This window comes from Hemicordylus capensis, chromosome 2 (assembly GCF_027244095.1).
Source record: "Hemicordylus capensis ecotype Gifberg chromosome 2, rHemCap1.1.pri, whole genome shotgun sequence".
NCBI lineage: Eukaryota > Metazoa > Chordata > Lepidosauria > Squamata > Cordylidae > Hemicordylus > Hemicordylus capensis.
In genome coordinates, this window is record NC_069658.1 from 168,615,734 (window position 1) to 168,636,869 (window position 21,136).

The following is a 21,136-nucleotide window of genomic DNA, read 5'->3' on the forward strand; positions in this document are numbered from 1 at the left end:
CCCTTTCCCGGTCTCTCCCGGCTTTCCTTCCTTTTTCCAGCAAGACCACCCTCCTCCCTAGGTCGGAGAGACAGGTCACAGCAGGGGCTATTGGGAAATGTAGTCCCAAGACTCCACAGTCTCATTACATTCCATTATGCTACAATATATCAGATAAATTGCCCCTATCCATCCTAAGTGCAAGCAACATTCCGTTATTTTTAAAATAATATCTCAAAGAATCCCTCTCCCATCTTGCATACACACAGAAGTTCTATGTGAGAAATCATCAGCCATTATGTGAGGCCCTTCTTCTTTCCAAGGCTTTCCCACAGAGTCACTTTGTCTAGTTATATTTTTTCTAAATTTCCCATAATAAATTTGTTTGTTTGTTTTAAAAAAAACCAAACTGATTAGGGGAAGGCACCCTAGCCCTCCATCCCCACCTCAGGTACAGGTTTGCCTTAATCAGACTAATGAAAAGCTAAGTTACAGATAATTTCAGAAGCATTCCATGCTGCTGGCAAATAGACAATGGCAGCAACGACCAGTGAACGGCTGTTTTCCACACAGCAGGCTTTACCACCTGAATTTACTGCGAGTTCAAAGTTGCCCCCAAAAACCAAAGCAAGAAGTGAGTTGTTTTTTTTACCCTGGACAGGGGCAGAGCCACCATTGGGTGAACAGATTCAAAGAACACGGGCCACCACCTATCAGGGGGTGCGCCTTGTGCCCCAGACATGCCCCCTCATCGGACATCAGATGCAGGGACATTATTTCACTCCCAAACGGTGCTGTGTGGCCCCGTTTTGGAGCTAGATTGGCCAGTGCTGCATTCGCAACGCGGCCGGAACGGCGCTCCCAAAGGCAGCGCTGGTCGATTGAGCTCCCAAACGGAGCCTTGTGGCCCCATTTGGGAGTGAAACCACGCCCCCGCATCTGACATCAGATGTGGAGGGCGTGGCTAAACACTCCATGCGTCTGACATCAGATGCAGGGGGCGGGGCTGGGGGCGCCATGGCGAAGGCAGCACCCAAGCTGCCGCATGACTCCCTCCACGGCTGACCCTGGATATAAATTGGGCTATACTCTGACGCACAGTAAAGAAACCTGAATCATGTGTCAAGTGCTCCCTGATAGTTCTCAGGGACTTCCGAGGTAAATCTAGCTGATATGTGAACGCACGCCTCCATTTGGGAGGAGATGCGAACTAAAAGCCCTGTGTGAAAAATGCCAGGGAGATGCAGCCTCTCTTCTTGTGCATCAAATGCTGCTCAGAGTAAAGGGCATGTGACTTGAGTTAGGCTGTGACTCAGCGGCTGATCTGGGAGCACAGAGAGGGCATTGTTGTTGCTCCAAAGACTCCGGCACTATCAGGCTGGCTGTTGTCTGACTTCGTCAAGAAACTGAAGGGCTCCTTCCTACTCTGGCGTACAACAATGGCAAAGGAGCAGGCAGGTCACCTGCAGCACGTGGTCATCGTTGGTGAGGCTGGCTGTTCAAGACATCTGTTTCATGGCATCTCCCAGGAGGCAGCTATGCTAGACTACAGCAGCAGACAAACACAGAGGCATCTTAAAAGACGAAACAGATTTGTTGTGGCATAAGCTTTCATGGATGAAAAAGCCCACTTTGAAGCACAAAATATTAACCTCAGTTGGCAGATAAGGAGTTTACCAGTAAGTTTGATAATCTGTTTAGAAAATGGTTTCATCTCCCGCTATAAGTTAGTACAGCAAAGCTAGGAAAACTGTGTTATTACTTATTACTGCTGTTGAGGATGATACTGTATACATCTGCGCTTATCTTCTATACATTTGAGCTTTGCACAGGAATGCTAGATTTCCTCTAAATATGGCCATTTCCCTCTCTATACCCATGTATGTATGTGGACAAGTGTGCTGGTATCCCTCCACGAAAAAAGAAGAACCCACAATTATCTCTGAAATAACTTGAAATTGACAAACGTAATTGGCACCCATCATTGTTTATTCTACATTTAACAAAAATCAGACTTTGCTTTAGAGTTTTGATGCAACAGAATATTTCAGATAATAACACAAATGAAAATGGCATAGACAAAAATGATGGGACCCTTAACCTAATATTTTGTTGCACAACCTTTAACAAACAAGCGATTCCTGTAGCTCTCAATGAGACTTCTGCACCTGTCAACAGGTAGTTTGGCCCACTCTTCCTGAGCAAACTGCTCCAGCTGTGTCAGGTTGGAAGGGTGCCTTCTCCAGACTGCATGTTTCAGTTCTTTCCATAGATGTTCAATAGGATTCAAATCAGGGCTCATAGAAGGCCACTTCAGAATAGACCAATGGTTTGTCCTTGGCCATTCTTGGGTGCTTTTAGCTGTGTGTTTTGGGTCATTATCCTGTTGGAGGATCCATGACCTGCAACTGAGACAGAGCTTTCTGACACTGGGCAGTACATTTCTCTCCAGAATGTCTTGATAGTCTTGAGATTTCATTGTTCCCTGCACAGACTCAAGGTACCCCGTGCCAGACGCAGCAAAGCATCCCCAAAACATCACCAAGCCTCCTCCATATTTCACAGTAGGTATGGTGTTCTTTTGGGTTTTTTTGAAAGCTTCATTTTTTTCATCTGTGGACATAGAACTGATATGACTTGCCAAAAAGCTCCAGTTGTGTCTCATCTGTTCAAAGGACGTTCTCTCAGAAGCATTGTGGCTTGTCAATATGCATTTTAGCAAATTCCAGTCTGGCTTTATAATGTTTTCTTTCAACAGTGGAGTCCTCCTGGGTCATCTTCTTCCATTGAGCCCACTGTCACTCAAAAAGTGACGCATGGTGCGATCAGACTTACCAAACTCTGGTTGAGAATCAAGACCCTGCAGTTCTGTCTTCCAAGAGCTGCAGTCATCTTCCTGCAGCCATCCTCCCTGGCCAAATGTGTTCCTCTTCTCACAAAGAGACTCTTTTCTTCCTGCCAATGGCTCTCTAGGTCCCACCCACTTGGTGTGCTGATTGGCTGAACCCTGGAGTTCACCAGCCTGTCAGTCGGACAGGGTTCACTTACAGTTAACTCTTTAGAGAGAGGTGGCTGATCACTACATCCCCCAAGTCTTCAGAGGTCTTGGGTCTCTGGTACCACAACCTCCACAAGTTTGTGTCTATCACAATGGAGTCATTAAGCTGCCAGTGAAAATGGAATAATTAAACCCTCCAACACCATCAGACCCTCCTCAACCTTCTCCAAGTAAACCCCTAGGCTAGGCACATGCAGCTTTCAACAGGTTTGGCTTCTGACCAGGCTGAGCCATCAGTGCTGATTTCCACGAAGGATGTTGCTGCCCGAACACATGATGCATGTGGAAATCCTTGCTTTTCTGGCATGAATGAACCCCCAAATCGGCACTAGAAGTGGAATAAAAGAACACCTGCTTCTGCTGTGTTGAACGTGCGGGTATTAGGGGAGGAGCTGTTTTCACCACACAGACAGGGCTTCTTTCCAACCCACTGGAATAGAAGAGGCTGAGAAGCAGGGGATGCATTCCCCTTTAAGTTTCCCCCTACGCTCGTCTTCCTGGGCCCCTTACTCTTTCCCTTGTTCTCACTAGCCCACAAATGGGACTCCCTCTCCAATCTTCCTCCTTTTCCTTTTGCTAAGCCCAAGCACTGGACTCTCTCTCTTCCCCAGTGCCATGGCTTTAGCAGGAGAGTAAAAACAAAATAAAGCCACATGGAGAAAAGACAGAAGAGCAAACCAAGTGTGTATAAAGCCCACACTGCCTCTGGATCAAACAAAATGTGATCAATTAAAAAGGTTCATAGTCTCCCATCCAAATGCAAGTCAGGGTGGACCCTGCTTAACAAAGGGGACAATTCAAGCTTACTGCCACATGACCAGGGCTGCCACCCAGTGGAAGATATATTACAGAGCAACCGTGGTGGATCAAGATATCTGTGCATCTGAGGCAGGGCACTAAATACCACCCCATCATGCATGCAACCCCCCCCCCCATTTTTTTTAAAGTAGAGGGCATCTTGCTGCCTCACTGGCACCCACTCTATCTGAGGATCTACCTCCTCACCTCATCTGATAGAAGGGCCACCTGTGTAGAGCAATTCTATCTAGTCTCCTCAGAAATGTCCCACCATATTCAATGGGGCTTAACTCCAAGGTCAGTGTGTAGGGAATGTACACAAAATGGATCTTGCATTCTGTTCTGAGCTCGAAATGGACATCCATCAGAATGTTCTGAGTGCCATTTTGGAATCCAAAATGGTGCTCTTCTGGCTTCTGCTGACCACACAAATGGCTGCCATATGTGCACATAGGCCAGAAGAGTGCCATTTTGGATTCCAGAATGGCACTCAGAACTTTCCAAGTATTCCAAGCTTAGAACGGGGTCGTTCCGTTCTGAACTCATAATAAAGAGGAGAGCTGGCCTTGTGATAGCAAGTATGACTTGTCCCCTTTGCTAACCAGGTCCACCTACATGTGTGAGCACTGGAAGATATTCCCCTTAGGGGATGGGGCCACTCTGGGAAGAGCAGAAGGTTCCAAGTTCCCTCCCTGGCATCTACAAGATAGGGCTGAGAGAGATTCCTGCCTGCAACCTTGGAGAAGCTACTGCCAGTCTGTGTAGACAATATTGAGCTAGATGGACCAATGGTCTGACTCGGTATATGGCAGCTTCCTATGTTCTTATGTTCCAGGCCCTTCATTTGAAGGGCATTGTGTTCTGAGCTTGGATGACTTGGAACGGAACCAGGGTTCATGGTGGGAATGTTCTGACCACAAATCATTCTGTGCATGCCAGAACTGATCAGTAAGTTGTATGTGCATCAATCTGCATCTGAATTAAACAATATCTTGGACGAAAATAAGCACATTTCCTCTGTTTTAAAAGAGGCATCCTGTTCCTGTGTTTTAAGATGGCAACTGCCCTCTGCTGGCTTCATAAGTACAGGCATTGATACATGTTTTTTAAACTATTGCTCAGTTAATCAGAGGACCTATTAGTTTCCCATTCACTTGCAGTTAATTTTAAAAATAGATGTAATTTTTAATTTTTATATAGATTTTGACTAAATGCCGCAGCTCTACTCAATTTACAGCCCCCATTCTGCCTCCTAGGTAGGAAACTGAAGCACAAATAGCAGGAGAGAGCTGAGGGTGCCATGTGACACTCACCTGCCCAGGGCCCATAGCTAGCCAGGTCAACCCCTTTCCACACACCTCAGACAGCAGGTGGGCCCTCAACTTAAACCCCAAATCCCAAACAGCTTTCAGAAGGAAACGGAGGCTAGTTAGGCCTCCAAAGACAAGTCAGCATCAGGGCAAAAGAGTTCTGGGAAGCCATCTCTTCTCTTGATTTCCCTGGAATCAAACAGCAAGAACTGATTTAACAGGTTTCTGCACAATAGTTCACAACGATCCCGAACACTGTCAAAATTAGGTGCTGAATAGGCGGAGCACACACAGAAGAACGTACAATTAAAATAGCACACTAAGCTAAAGTAAATTGCATATATAGACACACAAGTTTTGCGGGGTATAGAAATATGTTAAATAAATAGATAGATAAATCCCAAGTCATGAACTCGTAACTACTGCTGCTGGTTTCTTTCATTCTTGGCAGCCAGCAGCAAGAGCAGGAGCATTCTACCAGTGGCTGCCATTTTGGCCACGGGGAAGGACATGAGACAACGCAAGACATTACTAACACTGTTTGACGAAAACAGTGACATCAATACTATCTACAGCAGATTGTGTGGATGTTATTAACATCGTAGGTATAAATAATAAATTCTTTTTGTATTTCATTATATAGAAATTATAAAGATTTCATAAAAGTTATTCAAGAGAATTAATGACAGATCACACACACAGCTTTTCTGATTTTATCATTTATATAGCACTTTTTAATGCTGAAGGAACTTTCACAATCTATATGTATTCAAAGCAACTGTAAATGAGTACAGACACACTTCAAACATCTGCTAAATACTGATGTTATTGATATGATACAGATTTTTTGCTTTATTCATTTCGGTTGCACTCCATCCCTTGAGGCCAAGAGACACATCTCAGTCCCGTCATTCAACCCATTAGGGCTCCTGAAGCTGCCATTTTCAAAAAGTCACATACCAGTAGACAAAATTCATTTAGTTACATTTATATGTGCTCTTCCTTCAAGGAGCCTAGAGCAGCGTATGTGGTCACAACCACCCTGTCAGGTAGGTTGGGCTGAGAGATGTGACCAGCCCAGATTCACCCAGTGAGTTTCATGGCTGAATGGAGATTTCAGTTCAGGTCTCCTCAGTTCTAGTCCAACCGTCTAATCATTCTGACTTCTGTTTCTCTTCCTGGGGAGAGGTGGAGATAAAGAATGCAGAATGAAGTCAGTACCAGATGATCAGAAAGCTAGGATGTGGGGAGAGAGATGAGTTTTCAGAAGACTGCTAAAAGGAAAGAGGGCCAGAGCTTGTGTGGTGGTGGCCCAGCCACACCTTAGGGAGCAAATTGTGAAGGTGGTGCAAACTCTCCCCTCTTCCCCCTCCATATTCTCTCAGTGCAGCCTTCTGTCTCCTCTATGCTGCTGGGCAGTGGAAAAAGCAGAGGATGGAGCCAGCATCCTCAGGTGACCTATGAGATTAATCTTGGGTGGTTCAATCTTGCACAAGATGGCACTCTGATGAGTGTTGCACTCTTAGAGCTTGTGTGAGCTTCAGGGTTCCCAGAAATATTAGGAGATGAAGAAATCACCCCCAGCAAAACAGGGCTATCAAATATATATTTATCCAGTCCAACACATTTCTGCAGCAAGATGCAGTTGGAAACATGTGAATACAAAAGAAGGAAGGCTTGTTCTCGTGATCATCAGCTCAGTAGGACAAGCATCCTACCGAGTTTCGGGGGCTGGCCACACTCCCGATTTTTGATCAACTGTGAGTAAACAACAGGGTACAAGGAGGGGGGAGTGCTCATGTGTGAAGCTCCGACTGGGTAGGACAGCACCGTTTTACCCACTGTTCACACCCAGCAATTGAACGAGGTAAGATGAAAAAGTCATCCTACCCAGGGGACCCTCACAGATGAGCACTCCCCCACTCCTACCCTGCTGTTTACTTACAGACAGTCATTGGGAGCACGCACAGCTCCTGAAACTGGGTAGGATGTTTGTCCTACCTAGTTGATGATCATCAGAACTGGCTTGGAATGTAATATATGTAATCTCACATGTATTAAAAGGCTTCCAAGAAAGAAAGAAAGAAAGAAAGAAAGAAAGAAAGAAACTGAAGATTTCTTCCCCTACTCTCTCTCTCTCTGAGAACAGACTATAGAACCTCTTAGGACAGGAAGTCTCTCAGGCCTCAATCAATCAATAAATATTTTAGTGCAAAAAGCAGTGCATTCAGCTAATTTCAGTGGCAGGATTCTTCATGCAAAATTTGGTATTTGTAGTCATTGGGAAGTACAGAATTTCTTTAAAGATTTTTTTAAAAATTATTTAAATTCTCACTGAGCATATTCTGGAGTAAAATGTAGTGCATTCCACTTATTTCAGTGGCAGGATTGTGTATACAACAAATATTTACATATTTGCTACTGCGTTTTAGTAAATACTGCTATTCAACAAAGTTCCCAAAAGTGGTTTACGTAGAGATAGATAGATAGATAGATAGATAGATAGATAGATAGATAGATAGATAGATAGATAGATAGAATGGTTCCCTGTCCCCAAAGGGCTCACAATCAAACAAATTCTTCCAAATATATAACAATTTTAAAAAATTGATTTTCAGAAAGGTTTATATGCTATCCTTGCAATGGACAATGCGAAATGGTTCACAACAAAATAATACAATTAAAAATCAGTAGTATAGAGCACAATAAATCCATAGCTAACTCTTAGACTCAGGGTTTAACCACGTCTTACACCACCAAAGTTGATGTTAATTGTATTATTAATCTTTTCCACTGATCCCTCAGTAATAGACATGGAGGTATTTTTGTTAGGTACAAAATATTTCATGTCCAACCAAGGGAGGGACAGAGTGAGAAGCTATAGCTGCTCTCTCTTTGGAAATATAAAAACCAGCCATTATTTAGATTCAGAGCAGGCAAAAACAGTACACTGTACAGAAATTGCTGTATTAAAATAAATTGCTATAGGAAAATGTATATCTTATATAAAGGACCAGGGCTGATAATTGCCCCAGCCCTAACATACCTAGGAGAGCAGCAGAAATAAAACAAGAAGTTGTACTTACTGTGATGGCTGTGGTATCACTGATATCAGAAGGGCTGTAAGGGGGAAGATCCAGAACCTGAAACACAGAGAACTATATTCGAGATTTTTGGAAATTCAACTTACAATAAGCTATGGACTAGGACTATGGACCTGGACTAAGATACTTTTAATTAGCTAACATTTTTATTTTATTTATTTATTTAACATATTTTTATACTGCCCAAAACTTATGTCTCTGGGATGTTTACAATTAAAATCATTTAAAACATTAAATCAATTAAACAATTAAAATCATTTAAACATTAAAATCATTAACTTCAAAATCATTTAAAACCAACATTGAAAATTAAAACCATAAATCAAATAAAAAGCCGGGGTGAATAAATGTGTCTTCAGTGCCTTTTTAAAAGTTGCCAGAGATAGGGAAGGCTCTTATTTCAAGAGGGAGCACATTCCATAGTCCAGGGGCAGCAATGGAGAAGGCCCATCCCCGGGTAGCCACCAAGCGATTTGGCAGCAACCGACTCCACTGGAGGTCGTTCTCACAACCAATTATCCTGGGGCCTGGGAGTGCGGTATACGGAAGGCAGCAGTGTTCTCTCTAATTTGTTTAACCTCTTTGCAGAATGAGTTTTGTTCTGGGCGGCAGTATCAAGGCAGTGTGTGTGCACATGCATGCAGAGTGGGACCTTCCTGATTAAACCTGAGCAGGATCTAAAATTAACTGAGTGGACATTAAAAAAAAGTGTGAGCATGCGCACACGTGCACACCTTAGAGGAAACACTGGAAGGCAGGAGAGTTCTTACCTTCCCCCACATGACCAGCCATTGATTCCTCTCTTACCACGTGGCCACACAATCACCACTGTGGAGAGCAGCGTGGCAAGAGAGAGGCCAGAGGAAAGACGCCTGGCCTCTAGAAAGCCCACAATGCACCGCAATGCTCACGCGGTGCACTGAAGTAATTCTAGAGGTCGGGACATTCCTTCCCCCGGCCTCTATGGTAGGATGGGCTGCCAGAAACCTGATTGGGGCTGCTGCCGGTCTGTGCTGCTACACAACCATGGAGTGGGGTAGGTGGGAGGGTTCGTGTGCGAGTCTTCCCAGAGGCGTATCTAGGGAAAATAGCGCCTAGGGCAAGCACTGAAATTGCGCCCCCTGTCGAAGCATCTGACACCCATCTTTCAGATAACTTTATTATAATATCAGCTGAAAAATACAAGTCAAGCTCATTAATCTTTTAATATTTCAAAAACTATTTAGCAGTGGACGTAGCCAGACCAAAAAATGACGGAAAACTACGAATTTCAGTATGCTGGGGCTCATGAAATACCCAAATACTATGTGGAGGTGTACTTGGAAAACTAAACAGAAGTGCCTCTCTAATTCTCTACTATGCATTGTAGCATCACTATTACATCAGTTTTAAAAATAAATGGAGAATTTGGCTTTTCCCAGATACTCTGAAAATAATTAAAGGATATGCAGAGTAAACTGTGTCACTGCTTGGAATATATTCTAGTATTTCAGAAAGACAGTTAAAATGAGAGAAAGAGAGCAAGAAACTCCCAGTGGGCCTTAATACTAAGGATTTCACACTGATTCAAAGACAAACTCACCATTAATAGCCATATTATTAAGACATCACATTTAACTCACTTATCACAAGAAGCAAAGTAAGAGCAAATGAATACAATCCTAGCTCATAAGCTTCAGCTCAGTATTCACAAGCCCTGATTCTCTGTACATAGTACCAAACTGAATATGTGTAAGTGACTTATATTATATTAATTTAAAAAAAAATTTTTTAACTGTAGCCCTTTCACAGGGCTTCCTAAAAGCTGTGTGTGTGTGTGTGGGGTCTGCAATGGTTCCCCCTCCCCCACTGGCCTCTAGGGCCTTGCAGGGACCATTTGAGCATGTGTGGTGGCCATTTTTAAAAATAAATTTTGTTTTAAAAAATGGCCACTGAAAACAAAATTGCCACCACGCATGCTCAAATGGCCTCTGCAATGCCTGGAATGGCCTAGGGCCTCACAGAGCATGCATGGTGGCCATTTTGTTTTTGGCAGCCATTTAAAAAAAATTTAATTTTAGAAATTGGCACCCCCCTTCAAGTGGTGCCAGGGGCACGTGCCCTGCCTGCCCGATCCTAGATATGCCCCTGAGTCCTCCTACCTCACTTTTAGCCTGGGTGAAATATCCAGGGTACCTGGTGGGGCAGTACCAGGATCAGTCCGTGATCCCGGTGCTCCACATGAGCAGCCCTAGCTGGGAGGGCTCTGCAAACTTGAGTAGGGCTGGTTGTGTGAACGGCCCCTTGCTGTATTTTAAAAAAAATATTTGGTATATTAAAATGTATATTATACACAAAGGACCACTTACTGCCAGCCCCACCCCTAATTGGGAAAAATGCTCACCCTGAAAGCTGCCATGTCATTGAAAGGTGGGCTGTAAGGAGGCGGATCCTGAAATACACAGAAATATGCATTTATCAGTTATCATTTCTTACAAAGGTTTTGTGCAGTTTGAATGGAACTTGAGGCTGGAAAAGACCTTGCTTAAGGAGGAGAAATGAGGTACATATGCTGGTCCTATCTGACCAAAATCCAAAATGTTTTCGAGGACAATCTGCCTATGAAAACAGACTGAACACACAGAGCATCCTTCTTGTTGGGTCCAAAGTGATGTCAGCTGTGGAAGAAACAACCTAGAACCAGGGGAATGAGGAATTCTGGACCCAGTTCAGAGATCTTGGTATACTGGGTCAGAGTGCATGCATGCACGTGGCTGCATAAAGAGCTCTTCTTAACTCCTCCCCTTCATCAAACTGGGAAGGCTTGTGCCTTGCTTGAAGAGCATCCACTTTGTATGCAGAAGGTCCCAGGTTCAATCCAAGGCAAATTTTGTGCAGCTGCCTGTACGATTAGACAGACTCTATGAACTTGTGAAAAATAAACACGAAATTTTACAGCATTGATAAAAAGTATGGATTAGACTTGTGTGGGTTAATATATGCATCTGATGCGGTGTTATCAATAATACTGATATGGGGTTTTTTAAAAATTAGACAGTATTGTTGTGATTACTGGGCCCCTTTGAGCCCAGGCAGCTGTAGAGGGCTTAGCACCTTGTGGGGCCTGCTGTGGACACCTGGACACCTGAGGAGGACTGGATCCATCTAGCAATGAGTGGCAGCTACAAGGGCCTCCCCTCCACCCACCATCATGGTGGGCAGAAGTTTATTTCATGTTTGGTGGTCCAGCAGCAGGACAAACAGCATTCTAGCCATGTTTTTCTGCCTTACTATGCCCCATATAATATTGTGTGGGACAATGGGACAGGGGGTAAACAAGACAGTTGGAAACTGCTGAGTAGGCCACTGTTTGCGCATTGTTATGTATTGCAGATTATCTCTGCGCTAAAACGTTCAACTTTTTATAGTAGCTTTTTAGATACTTGTCTATCCAATATACACCAGTGTTTCTTCTGAGGTGTATGGAGGGGTCATGCTGATAGAGCGCCTTTTCTTGAAGCCTCACTTTTTTCATTTATTTTTTTTAAAATATTTGTTTGGTGATCTTGCGGAACGTCATTTTAGGCACCTGCATTTTGTTTCATTTTGTTTTCTGCTTTCAATAAAATTTATCTCTCTCCCCCCCCGCCCCCTTTTGAAAAGCTTCCTGATTCTGTTTGACTCCCAGTGGTAACTTATGGTGAACATAAGAACATAAGGAGGCCTTTCTCAAAGCCTCACTTTTTACTTTTTCTTTTTTTTACATTTGCATGGTGATCTCACGGAATATTGATGTATGCACCAGTGCAGGTGCATAGAATGATGTTCTGCAAGATCAACAAGCAAACATTAAAAAGAAAAAAAGAGAAGAAAAAAGCAAGTCTTTAAGAAAGGCCTCCTTATGCTCTTATGTTCACCATAAAGTACCTCTGAGAGTGGTACACCCTACACAGATTTGAACGGTGGACGGTATGAACAGTGCACGGGGAAAAATTGGAAGGAACCGACAGGAACCCTATTAAAGCAGCCCTGTGTGAATGGCCTCCAGGTTTCTTCTAATGATCTTTATTGAGCTTATATGCGGCAGAGATATTACCTCATAACTCGCTGTACTTTCACCCACTTTATTCTGCGTGTAAGTCCGCCATCTGGAAAAGGCTCGACTGAATTCCAGTGTCAGACTGCTATTCAAGGAATAGTTTTTGGGTTTTTTTTTAAAGGTGCCAGCTCAACTTGCTGTTAATTAAGGCCACATAAAAGCTGACCTGGCTTCCGTGTTCCCCACATTCCCTCTTCTTTGCTACTCCTTGCAATCTGAACAAGGCCTTTGCAAAAACCTCCTCCGCCCTGTGGCCTTGAGGGCAAAAGTCCATGTTTATAATATGGGATCCTGTGTTTCTAAGGTGAAAACAGTTTCAGTTATAATAACCATAATAGTCAGAGATTTACGTCCATGGTACAAGGGTGATTTTAGCCCAGTTCAGAGTATAGGACCAAGCATGTGGTGAACTTTGCTTTTCTTGTTTTTTCACCTCACAGAGTATTCCTGTTGTTTCTACAGTTCCCATTATGGAAGGTCTGAGTGAGGGGAAAACTATTTCCATCAAAGGCTGGGTCCCCCACAATACCAAGAGCAGGTTTGTCCAATCTCTCTTCCCATTTCTTTCCCTCTGTCCTTCGGTCACTGCCCTGCCCTGTTAATCCCTTTCCCCTCCTGGAAGCACAATCCAATGCTCCATATTCCACCTACTGTCATATATTGCTACTTAGGAACATAAGAACATAAGAACAGCCCTGCCGAATCAGGCCCAAGGCCCATCTAGTCCAGCATCCTGTTTCGCACAGTGGCCCACCAGATGCTGCTGGAAGCCTACAGGCAGGAGTTGAGGGCATGCCCTCTCTCCTGCTGTTACTCCCCTGCAACTGGTACTCAGAGGCATCCTGCCTTTGAGGCTGGAGGTCGATCTGTAGCCCTCAAGTGGTCCTTCTGTTTTCCAAACACATATTTTTCAAATCAAAGGCAGAACTGGGTGAGGCCAGAGGTCGAGCACATACTTTGCATGCAGGACTTTGGTGAAGTGCTATGAGTCAAATACTGGCTAGATGGACTAATGGTCTGATTCAGTAAGGCAGCTTTGTATGTGCATAGGAGTGAGAGAAGATTGTTTGGATGTACCAGCCCATCCTATATTTTGTAAACTTATTATGGACTGAGCTCCCAAATGATGAACAAACCATATAGTTAATGACTGGTGGCAACCCTATGCTGTTGCTTACATGTTTGGAATATAGGAATTTGCCTTTTATTGAGTCACACCATTGGTCAGTCTAGGTCAATATAGTCTACTGTGATTGGCAGTACAGTCATCTCTCAACCAACCGCAAGGATTCTGTTCTGGGAAAACCTCGTGGTTGGTGAATTTGCAGTTGGTGAGCTATTAAAAGGCATTGGAAACAGGGGGTTAGGGGGATCGTGATTGTGAAAAGGCCAACAAATAGCCAAAAATCCCACCCCAAAATCACTTGGAATCCCTTGAAATTACAAAGAACCAGCAAGAGGAGTAAGGGACAACACCAAAAAATCAGCCCGGAACCCCTAAAAACCACCATGGAAAACCCAAAAATTATGAAACTCCCCCCCAAATCACAAAAAAATCTCATCAAACCATGGATCGCAGCCAATTGTGCAGTCTTTATCTGCTCTGTGCCAGGGCATCTACATCATGTATCATTACTTTACCCATGGTGCTCCAAGTCATTTGGTGGGAAGCCCAGGCACCAGGTTCTGTGCATGCATGCTTCTCAGGGATCTCCCCACTTAAATTTAAAATTATTTTTAGTGCTTTTGTACAATCCTGCTATTGCAAAAGGAAGAAAACAACAAGTCAGAAATCCTTCTGAAGTAGCACAATTGTGCAAAAGCATCTTCTAAAAAAACCCCAAACCATACCCATCTATGGGGAAAGGAGAAGAAAATTCAGAGTGTGGTAATGGCTGAGCCGAGAGCTCTGAAATTAGGAACAAAGGTAATGGAGGATGGCAGGACTTTGTGTTTTTAATTCCAAGAAAACTGGGTGATGTATTGATTTTTAATGTTTTTTTTTTTAAAAAAAAAGCTGAAATCGCACTAACATCAGAGAATTGTGGCAAAAAATAACTCCACATCTAAGAATCACTGAATGTTTAAAAAATTCAGTGTAAAACAGTGTAAAACAATTTAAAATATTGATAAGAACTCTAAAACTTACTCTAGAAAAGGCCTGGTTTTGAATTGCCACCCACCAAGCTGGTGGCAACCGCAACCAGATCTCCTCTGAATGAGCCTCAGAAGGCAAGAAAACATGCGAGAGGGCGTCTTCTGATGATCTGAAGGGGCAGACAGACTCCAAAAGGGGGAAGTGATTCTTTAAGTAATGACTTTGCAGGGGAATAGCCACAGTTCTGTTTCCCCTTTCCCCTCATTCAGGTCATCAGTCTTCACAAGCTGCATCCTATCAGCGTCTCTTCAAGTCAGCCTCCATATGGCATGATGTCTAACATGCTCTCCCAGACTTGCCTCTTCTCCACTGTCCTGCCATCTTGCCTCTCAATTCCTCTCTGGTGGAGCTGCTGCTATGCCGAACTGTTTCCCCTGCCTTCATCCTCCCACAGAGCTTCTGTTCCAAAAGATCACTTTGCATTCCAGATTTTCAGTTAATCTTGTGTGTGGGAATGATGACATTGCCTTCTACTTCAACCTACGATTTGATGAAGTTCAGATGGTTATATGCAACACAATGAAAGATGGCCAGTGGGGTGCTGAGCAACAGACTCATAAAATGCCCTTCCATCCGGGTGACTCTTTCGAGATAGCCACAAGGAACTGTTATCAGGTATGGGGCAGCTATCATTGCTATTTATTTGATTGACTGACTGATTGATTGATTGATATACTGCCGTTCCAAAAAAGGCTCAGGGTGGTTTACATCAAAACAATTGCAGCTCTTCTTTGTCACAAACCCTTCCTCATGTCGTGTGGGGCCTTGGCTATTGAGTAGAAAATGGCTTTATATGTACAGCATTCAAAAGGGGGTAGAGAAGAGTTTGTCTCCCTCCATGTCTTGCATCAGAGATGTAGATTGCCTATCGGGGAATAGTGTGTATGTGCTTTCACAGAAGGCGGTTTTTTTCATGTGTAGAACAGCAAAGGGAAATTGTAGAGTTTGCATGGGAAGTATAAATAAAACAAAAATAAACAAACAAATATTTATATACCGCTGTTTGACAAAAGTTCCCAAAGTGGTTTACATAGAGAAAACAATAATAAATTAATAAGATGGATCCTTGTCCCCAAAGGGCTCACAGTCTAAAAGGAAACATAAGATAGACACCAGCAGCAGCCACTGGAGGGATACTGTGCTGGGGTTGGGGGAGAGCCTGTTGCTCTCCCCCTGCTAAGTATAAGAGAATCACCACTTTGGAAGGGGCCTCTTTGCTTAGTTAGCAGGTAAGGCATCTCCGGGTAGAGCTGAGAAAGACCTTGGGTCTGAAGCCTTTGTGAATTTAGGTCATCCCTCACCAACCACGGTTTTCCCAATTGCAGTTTTGAGTATTGGTGACTGGGATATTGTGACAGGTCTCACCGACTGCATCCTGAGTTAACTTATATGACAGCTAAATTACTGGGCATAGACTAAAATAAACTGCATTCATTCATTCAGAATCAGCCACAAGGGGCCTTGTGCTGGCACCAACCCTAATCTCCCCCCCCCCACCGCCCCCGGTTCAGATATTTCATGAGGTCATTCACACAATCAAAAACTGTTCTACTCAGGTTTGGGAGCTGTGTGTGCTCCCAGTTTTTGGTTGTGTGGAAGCCAGTACAGCCTTTGCGACCCACACCCCTCATTCCCTAAAGAAAAGATTCCCTCTTACACACTCCTTTTCCACACTCACATTTTTAAGGCCATCTTTGAGCTTCTTAGATCCAGACAGGTAATCCTTCAGTTTTTGCATCTTCTGAAGAGGAAAGTAAACGTTTCCTTTAATTAAAAACAAACAAAAATAGCAGGCAGCTCTTGGAATCAGATTTCATTCCTTCAGGATGTGGGTGGGGTCTGATGCTGACAGCACTTTGTGTTTTTCCTGTTATTGGAAAAACTATCTTCAGGATATGTGTGTTTAATATAGGACAAATTAGTCATGCTGTTCAAGATGTCTCTCTGTGCTATAGTTTTTTAAAAAATGCAGCAGCTGGATTCCTCAGTTTGGATCAGGTCTATGGCCTGGGGAAAAGGTGGGGGTTACTGGGATGGAGCCATGTGAGAGTGCAAGGGCAACTCTGGAACAACTAATTTGGGGGAGCACAGGGGTGGCAAAGAACATTATCAGGGGAGTGAGGATTTTGCTATACGCTGAGTACTTACAAAGATGAAGTAATGTATGTTGTTCATTTATTTACCTTATTAATGAAACTTGCTCCCATTTCCAAACTTATTTAGAACATGGACCAGATTTATGGACCAGAATGAACCAGTACTTAGAAAGTACTGGTTTTGGGGATTACACCAATCTTTCCAGTTTGTTTTCCAGGGTGCTTTCCAGATTACCTGCTCAACAGCGGTAAAATGCTTCAGGGTGGACAGATCTCACACAAAATGCAAATAAAGACTGTTGCACAAAGCTACCAGCAGGGTGAGCACTCCACAACCGGGAAATACAGCTTTTATTTTCTTTTTTAGCTCAGCTTGAGGCAGTGGCCAGGAGTGCTTTTTATCAACTTCAGCCAATATGCCAGCTACATCCATTTCTTGAGACAAACAACCTTAAAACAGTGGTGCATATGCTGGTAACATCCAGGCTTGACTACTGCAATGCACTCTACATGGGCTGCCTTTGTATGTAGTTCGGAAACTGCAACTGGTGCAGAATGCGGCAGCCAGATTGGTCTCTGGGGCTACCCAATACCACATTACTCCTTTTTAAAAGAACTACACTGGCTGCCAATTAGTTTCTGGGCAAAATAAAAGCACAGATATTGATAATAATAATAATAATAATAATAATAATAATAATAATAATAATAATAATAAAATATATAAAGCCCTGAACATCTTGGGCCCAGGGTATTGAAGAGTAGGGATGGGCCCAGACCGGTCCGGAAGCCATTGTAAATGCCTCCAGACTGGTCCGGACTGGTCCGGACCTGGGCCGTCTGGTTCAGGTGGGGGGTAGCTTTAAGAGCGGTGGGAGGGTTTACTTACCCCTCCCGCCGCTTTCCCACTCTGGCGCCGTAATTGTAGGAGTAATTGGGGCGGCAGGATACCTCCCTGCCGCCCCTTCCCCGCTGTTACTGTAAAAAACTCCCAGGAGTCCTTTGCGCGTGTGCACGTCACAGAGACGTGAAGTGCGCACACGATGTGGGACTCCTGGGAGTTTTTTACAGCAACAGCAGCGAAGGGGCGGCAGGGAGGTACATCATCCACAATAGAACAACTTCCTCTTCTGGAAGGAGGAGAGTGCATCTGAAGTTGCCAGCTGTTACAGCCATGAATGGATGGGGTGAAGTTTTGTCTTGGAAGCAGGGAGAGAGAAAGGAAAGACCACCAGTACAGGATGGGGAAAGCGATGAGAGGAAATGCAGCCCAGTAGGGGGGAATGTGCCCCAAGGGTAGGGCAGCATTACATTTGGCTCCTCATCTCAGGGGCCCAAAGATTTTGGGCCACCTCTGTCATAAGTTGATATTTCTATGTCTCATCTCAGGGTAAAGAAGTGGTATGTTGGACCTCACCCACTGAGGTCATTCACACAATCAAAAACTGTTCTATCCGAGTTTGGGAGCTGTGTGTGCTCCCAGTTTTTGGTTGTGTGGGAGCAAGGTAAGAGGAAAATCCAGATAGAAGTGATTGTGTGGAAACAAGGTAGGAAGAAAAGCTACCCAGGTTTTCCTCCTACCTTGTTTCCACACAATTACGTCTACCCAGATTTTCCTCTTTCCTTGCTTCCACACAACCAACAACTGGGAGCAGACCCAGCTCCCAAACCTGGGTAGAACACAGTTTTTTATTGTGTGAATGACCTCACTATGTGTCTCAGGAAACCCTTTGTGTGAGCAACTCCCAGCAGTTATTGACCAGTATTACCAAAAAAAGTTAAACTAGTTCCATAGGCCTAGACATTTGAGAAGCAGTTTGCAGGAGTAGCAGACGGAAAATGTGCTGTTCAGGGGGAGAAAACCCGACATTCCACTGGACTAGTACAAGATCCGTGAACCTCAGCAGGAGCTGAGATCCTGACTAAAGGCGTTCTGTACTTGGGCGTGCATTGATCCAGTGACTGTTGCCCATTCAGTCATGAGCACAACTGCTAGCTGGCTGCCATTTATGTATGTATGTATTTATATTTGATTTACATATTGCCCTGCCAAAAATGTGTCATGGCGGTTTACAACCAAACAAAAACAATTTTAATCAATTAACAGTTAAAATCAAAAGTAAATCAATTAAACAATTAAAATAATTTAAACATTTTCCACCTTGATGCTGTAAGCTTGCCTCAGTTCAGCTGGATTGCTTTCCCATATTTTGAAACTCTCTTAATGTGACCCAGGCAACAGAGATGTTACTCAGCAGAGACAACAGGATCATTGCTCTTAACAGAAAGTATCTCATAGTGCAGTGGAGAAACTGCATCAATAATGGATGTGATCAAATGAGATGCAGTGAAGTGCGCCAAGGGAGTCCTAGCAACTCCATAAAATAAAGCCAGGTTAACAAAGGGCTATTTATAGAGGCCTACCCAGTCATCTCCACATGCCGCAAACTCTAGCTCAGACCGGCTTCTTAACCATGAGAATAATCATTACAGAAAAAATAAGAAAGGGACGGATCAGGCAAGTAAGAGCGCAAACAATTCACTGCTGGAGGTAATACTGCTTTGGAGCCAGGACTGGCTGGAGTCAGCAATAACCGCATTATGGAAGAGATTTAAAGGTTAATAGGCAACCAGCTGACACTGAAAGAGAACAATTAGAAAGGTTAAGAGGCTTAATATTAGATGAATGGCTGCCTGGAGCAGGAAAGCAGATCCCAGGAAAATTAGCACTGTACAGAGTGTCTGCCCTGTGGTCCCACAGCATTGTCCCTCTCTCTCTTCAAGGACATTTCCGTCCTTCAGGAAAGAACCTACGAAAAGCAGTACGTACACACACACACACACACACACACACACACACACACACACACCACTCACTTACTCACTCACTCACTCTATCTATCTATTTGGCTCTCTTTTGTCCTGTGCAGTTTTGGTCCACATTGCTTACAGCACAGCTGTGCCTGTGTCACAGCACAGTGGTATCAGCACAACTTTCTCCTGTGTCCACAAGCAAGGACACATTCATTCCAGGCTCATGTTGCTTGGGACACTGACATGAGGAAGGGGGACAAGTTTGCCCGTGTTCTGACCTATGTGGTATCACCCATTCATTGTCCCAAGACCCCAAGGAGACGCGGAGACATTGTAATGGTGGAACGGTCAATGTTTATTTCGATTTTGGTTACAACCGTATGGGCTGGGATTGGCTAGCCACTGTGGCCGCCACCTCCTAAAGACCATGGCGATAGCACCTTGGCTCCAGGTGAGTCCTCCGCCAGTAGCGGAGGTGCCCTTCTTCGCTGACCTAAGGTCAGGCATTTAACTAACAGCACGTCATTCCACTGATGCTGCACAGCCATACGGTGAAAATGCCACCTGCAGTGAGGCATGGGCTGCATCCCTGATCTGTCAAGCCTCAAGGGATCAGCTCACCCTCCTAAATGTACTTTACCTCAGGTGCCATTTTCCACCGCACTGTACCTGCCATAGCAGCCCTGCTTAACGTCCCGTACCCCACAGACCCAGTATCACTATTGCCAATCCCAGCCTCAGGTCATCTATAAAGACCCGCAAGCCCGTGTCTGATAGGTGGACTCCATCACCTCGATAGAGCCCGGGCTGCGAGAACACAATGTCGTCATGCGGGACGCACCCGCCTCCATTAGAGGCCAGGAAGCGTGCAACCGTTGCGTTAACCCCCCGCCTAGCCCTGCCCACCTTGTTCTGCTTGAGTGCCCCCGCCAGACCCTGCGCTGAGTGATGTTGGACCAAAGAATGACCAACTCGGGACACCATGACAGCACCACGCCGAGATCCTGTTCGATCTGCCATGCAAGTGAAATACCTGACTGGTTGGTCAGGTCATTCCCCCTGAAATGCAAGAGCAAGACATCTGGCGCCGGATTCTCCTCCAGGTACTCCCGTAGCATCGGCAGCAGCTGTGCCCTTCGCATTCCCCTCCGCCCAAGCCACTCCGGGTCGGCCCAACGCCCCAGGCCCAGGTGCGTTCCCGGCTCCGTGCTTTGCGCCCACTTGAGGGCCCAGAAAATAAAGGAATGGCCCAGGACCAGGCCCAGGACCAGAGATTTCACCAGAGACTTCACCCCTGTGCAGGAGAGAGAACGCACGTGAGACGGGGGGGCCGGCATGGAAGGGGCAGGGCGGGGGGAGGGTTGGGAGAGCTTCGCTCTCAGCGCACGTATCTGTGGTAAACCGCAGACTGCCAACGGCCCAAGCCTTGGATTGCAGTGCCTGAGTAGCTGAGGCCGGCGGCCGCTGAGGCCGCCCCTATTCGGAAGGAGTGCGCTGACAGGTGCCGCGTGGAAACCCCAGCAGCATTAAAGGCCCTCCTCATAACTGCCCAGAATTGGTACTGGGTCAGATGGCAGCCATTAGCATGCATAAACAGGCACCCTTCCTCCTCGCCTCTGGCTGCCATGTAGGCTGTAAGGGCCCACACTGGGCACATGAGAGGATCATCAGCCCTGTGCAATGTAACCAGGTGCCCCCTCTCCCGCTGATCGGTCTTAGAGAAGCGCAACCTCAGCGCCAC

The 21,136-nt window shown here is 44.8% G+C and overlaps 2 long non-coding RNA genes across 2 annotated transcripts in view; one reads left to right on the forward strand and one right to left on the reverse strand.

Moving 5' to 3' along the window:
* Positions 1–5,925: 5,925 nt before the first annotated feature.
* On the reverse strand, positions 5,926–16,245 carry LOC128342231 (uncharacterized). The gene is made up of 4 exons (XR_008314849.1): positions 16,164–16,245; positions 10,633–10,680; positions 8,232–8,288; positions 5,926–6,323 (listed from the first exon to the last, which is right to left on the reverse strand). It is a non-coding gene; the product is annotated as an uncharacterized LOC128342231 (long non-coding RNA).
* The window catches only part of LOC128342230 (uncharacterized), a 32,482-nt gene continuing 24,147 nt past the window's right edge, over positions 12,802–21,136 (forward strand). Inside the window, exons 1-2 of the long non-coding RNA XR_008314848.1 lie at positions 12,802–12,865; positions 14,695–15,100. This is a non-coding gene — a long non-coding RNA (uncharacterized LOC128342230). The remainder of the gene's footprint in view (positions 12,866–14,694; positions 15,101–21,136) is intronic.